We start from the raw sequence: 5,012 nt of genomic DNA, 5'->3' as shown, positions 1-5,012 counted from the left end.
TGACTGGCTGACTGCCGGTACCCGTGGGCGGCAAGGCATTCAACAGCCTCCTCGAACACCTGCTGCATTTCCAGGTGGGTCGAGGGCATGACCCTCGGACCCGCATCCAGGTCGTGCAGTGTGCGCAGCAGGCACTCCACTTCTGTTGCCCCCAGATGCCGGGTGCTGGAGCCTCAGATGGGGCAGGTCTAAGTCCCCGTCACCATCAAGTTGGCTGCCTGAGCCCCACACAAGGTGGGCACGAGCAGACTACTGCTGCTGAGCCAGCTACCCCCTCCATCTGGGGGGACAGGGTCATAGACGGGCACTCCTCTAGACTCAGGCTGGGGCAGCTGCCCATTGTCCATTGGTCAAGACTGCTCCTGGGTATACCTGTCACCTCCTAGCTTCATGCTAACTGCTGCTGGGACCAAGTTTGGTGAGAGCCAGTTTGGCGTAGTGATTAGGCGCACAGACTCTAATTTGGCAGAACTGGGTTTGATTCCCCACTCTACATGCAGCTGCTGGTGTGACCTTGGGTCAGTCATAAGTCTCTCAGAGCTGTTCTCTCAAGGGCATATCTCAAGAAAGCTCTCTCAGCCCCACCTACCTCACAGGGTGCCTGTTGTGGGGAAGGGAGGGGAAAGGAGATTGTAAGCCACTCTGATACTCTTTCAGGTACTGAAGGACAGGGTATAAATCCAATCTCCTCCTCCTCCTCCTCCTCTTCTTCTGTCAGTCACAAGTTCTCTCAGAGCTGTTCTCTCAAGGGCAGTCCTCAAGAAAGCTCTCTCAGCCCCGCCTACCTCACAGGGTGCCTGTTGTGGGGAGGGGAAGAGAAAGGAGATTGTAAGCCGCTCTGAGACTCCTTCAGGTCGTGAAGGACGGGGTATAAATCCAGTCTCTTCTTCTCTTCTTCCTTTTCAAGCCATGGAGCCAGCACAGTCCCAGGAGCCCTTGCCAATCCCCTCCCATGCTACAGACTCTCGGAGTAAGCACCACCATCATTCATAAGAACATAAGAAGGGTCTTCCTGGATCAGACCAGGGCTCCATGAAGTGCAGCACCCTGTCTCACACAGTGGCCCACCAGTTGTCCTAAAGAGTCAGCAAACAGGGCAGAGAGGCTGAGGCCTTCTTCCCCTGATGTTGCTTCCTGGCACTGATATTCGGAGGCTGGCTGCTGCTGAAGGTGGGGTCCCCACAGTGTGCCACCCCAAGCAGCCATTTTGGTGCCTGGCCACATAGCCAGCCTTGTTCCTGGGAGGCAGCCAGGCAGCCAGCCAAGGGGGCCTAACCCGACACAGCAGTGAAGTGGCAACTCCAGAACATTCTGATCCAGAAGTTCTCTCAATTCTAGCTCATTACTTTTCAAGCACACAATGACGGTCTGATGCGCAGCACAGGATTACTTGCGAAGTACCCTCTGGCAGCTGAAGTAAAAGCGTAATGGTTATATACCCTGCTTTACCTTAATGCCAGGGAAGTGCAAAGACATATTTCCCCACCCTTTTCAATTTTATGCAAAGTTAGGAAGATTATTTTTGCCCTGCCTATACCCTTTGGCAACTTTCCCGTTTCTTTCATGCCATTTTAAAGCAATTGATGAAAAAGCAGACATTAAGAGTAATATTTCTGTTTGGTGCAGTGGTTAAGTGCGCGGACTCTAATCTGGGAGAACCGGGTTTGATTCCCCACTCCTCCTCCACTTGCACCTGCTGGATGACCTTGGGCAAGCCATAGTTCTGATAAGAGCTGTCCTTGAAAAAGAGCAGTTTCTGTCAAGAGCTCTCTCAGCCCCACCGACCTCACAGGGTGTCTGTTGTGGGGAGGGGAAGGGAAAGGAGTTTGTCAGCCGCTCTGAGACACCTTTGGGTAGTGAAGGGCGGGGTGTAAATCCAATCTCTTCTCTTAACCTGCTGAAAACGAAGGCTGAAAATGTAGGCAGCAGGCCACAGAAAGCCAGCTCTCAGCTGACTGAGCTGGGCTGAAGCGTTCTGAGGTCAGGGAATGCTGCATTTGTACATGCCCTGAACTCAAGGCAAGCACTCCTGATGCTCTTAGTGCTCCAGGAGGAAAGCTCCCGCACACCCCTTCCAGCCATGAAGCCACAGCTGAGGTTGGGCTCCTTGAGTCAAGAAGCATCAAACAGGAATGTTGTGTGGCATCAAAGGTCAACTGCCCAACTGGCCTCTTGGAGCTGAGTCCAGGCAAACTCCCAAAGCCACTGGGCACCAGCTGGAAGGGTGCTTCCCGGTGGTCCCAGAGGGGCTGTCTGCAGGGAGCCCGTGTGGAGAGGACATGTCTCTTCTTTGCCATCCTGTCTTCTCCCCACCACCACCATGCCCACACCATACTTTTGAATCACTCTGAAGCTGAATCGCGAAAGTTTGTTGGGGCAGTTTCTTTTTTCTTTTTTTTTTGGGGGGGGGTCAGCCAAGCCAACACACTGTTCTTTAACAACTCTAACGAAACGAAGTCTCAGTGGAGAGAGCAACATGCATGTAACAGCCATTCCTGAGAATGTTTACTCAACAGTGGGAGGGACTTGGTTCCTAGTTAAGCATGGATAGAACTGCAGCCGTGCGACTCAGATTCCAGCACTGGGCTCCTCAGAGTAACTGTGTTGAAATGCGTCTTACTTTGGCCGATTCTGCATTGGCTTTTCCCTCCGTTGTTTTATGAAACCCACATTGGAACAGAAATTCCCCTCTGAATTGCATGCTGCTTTCACTGTCTTTGATCATCGGATTTTATGGTACCCTCCACTCCATGCTGCTTTCACTTTCTTTGATCATTGGGTTTTATGATACCTTCTGCATAGAGATTTATGGCCATTCAGGGGTGACTTTGCAGTCAGTAGGCCTTGCCCCGAGGTATTTGAATATGGTTTTTGAGCTGCACCTTTTCCTCCCAGTTGAGAAAATGTGGAGCGAATGCTAGATGCAGAATCACCCTTTGCTGGATTGCACACACTGCCTTCAACAAAAATTTTGCTGAAAAACTTTCCTTCTTCCCTACCAACAGCAAGAGGCCAACCACCCCACATGTGCTATAAATGAGCACCTACTGCCATCTGCTGGACCTCAAAATCATTACAGTCTGAGTTCTTTCTGGGAAGCAAAGCTATGGGGCATTCTCAGGGCCAAACCAAACAAGTGCTGGAAGGTGCTCAGCACTGTTCCCTCCAAGCTGAAGTTTTTAGCTTCCAGCTCACAGATTTTTGCCTTAGCTCAGGAAGGAGGGCTCCAGAGCAAACTAATTTGTGCAGTAGCCAAATCGCTCGCTCACAACTTTAATGCCAGTAGCTCACAAAGTAAAAGCTTTGCTCACAAGACTCCACAGCTTAGAAGGGAGCATTGGTCCTCAGCTGGATTTTTTGAGCTTTTACCCCTTTGGGGTCATGAGCTGCAGCCAGGAAGGAGGGGGATTTAACTCCCCCCCCTCTATGACATTCTTGTTTCAAATGATCCCATTTATCTCATTGGAGAAGAGATCCGGGTTGAAGTCACGTTGTACCCTTCAAGAATGAAGCCACTGTTTGTTATCTGCCGTGGTAGACTCCGAATGGTTCTATGGTGCACCTTTCGCCTGGCTCCTTGCCGAGCGTCCTTGACAGTCTCCGCCTCGAAGCACCTTCTTTTACTCCGTGCAGAGTTGCCTTCTCTCACGGAATTCAAAAAGTCAAGCTTCTTGCTTTGTATTCTTCCTCCGGAAAAACACTTTTGCTGTAGTTTCTCCCTCTAATAACTGTCAAAGAAGAGTTTCAGCGAGGAGCTGATTCCCCTCACGTCTTCTCTCGTTGCTACCGGAACCGGAAAACCAAAGCTAAGTACTATCAAATCACTACCTGAGTTAATAAAATAAGAAGGATAGAATAAAAGAGGCTGGAAAATTGGGGCTCTTAAACAGAGATTTTGAAAGGAGTATCTAACTAAATAGCGGCCATTTGAATATACTCCAAGAAATAAAAAAGAAGGGTGAGGGAAAAGAGCATTGCGAGGATAAGCTAATAGTTTAAACTATTTAAGTATAAATAACATAGCATAACTGTAACTGCAGAAAAGGAAAAGTGTCGGTATAAATCAAACCTGTGGATATTACGCTTGCCCAATTAACGTTTCAGGTCTTCTCGGGAGTAGAGGCCAGCTGACAGTGATTGGAGAGAGAGAGGCGGAGGCGGAGCAGAACGGAGCGTCGGGGCTTGGAGGAGCAGTGACGGAGACGTGCGGCGTCGGGGAGCGTGCTGGCAGCTGATTGGGTATCGGAGCCAGGACCGAGTGACGGAGACGAACGAGCGGAGCCGAAGGAAGTGCCGATTGCTGATTGGAGGTCGAGTGGGAGACGGAGACAAGGAGCGTCAGGAGCGAATCGGAGGCTGATCGGAGGCTGATTGTTTGATCTGAGGGCGGAGCGGCAATAGCCGAAGACGCTCGAGCACAGCTGAGGCTAATTAAAGAGAGCCGGAGCTAGCTGCGAGTGCATGAAAGGAGACAGAAAGCTTGAGGGAGAGACTGTAACTGACTAAATGAACTGAACTGAACTGGAAGGACTTTATTTGAAATAAAAAATATAGCGACAGGAAGAAGGGGCGGTTTACAATTAAGGAGAGCTAAGCTGGGAGTAAAAGTAGGTTTCCTTATAAACAAATGAGCGCTGAACTCAAAGAATAAGAGATTTTCTGTTAAAACTATAAACCATAAACTTGGTGTAGATTAAATACACCAATATTGAAAGTAGGAAACTATAACTGACCTGAACCCCAAACATTAAGGAGAGAGAAAGTCTAAGTAAAAACAAAAGAGACTTACAACAGATAAAGTACTAACAATATATATATAAATAAGGGCAACCTTAAAAGAGTATAACAGCAAATGGCTACAGGGAGTGGCAGTAACACAGGTCCTAGAAGAACATCAATACAGTCACCTAGCCAGACATCTATACAAACTCTTCTTAAACCTAGTACAATGTCTACCACACAAATTGGGACAAAAGAGCTAATGACTCTAATGCAGGAATGTATCTCTAATG

Source organism: Gekko japonicus, unplaced genomic scaffold, assembly GCF_001447785.1.
Source record: "Gekko japonicus isolate JY-2015 unplaced genomic scaffold, Gekko_japonicus_V1.1 scaffold91, whole genome shotgun sequence".
NCBI classification, from domain to species: Eukaryota; Metazoa; Chordata; class Lepidosauria; order Squamata; family Gekkonidae; genus Gekko; species Gekko japonicus.
The sequence above is the reverse complement of the archived record's forward strand: the minus strand, read 5'-3'. Positions refer to the sequence as shown.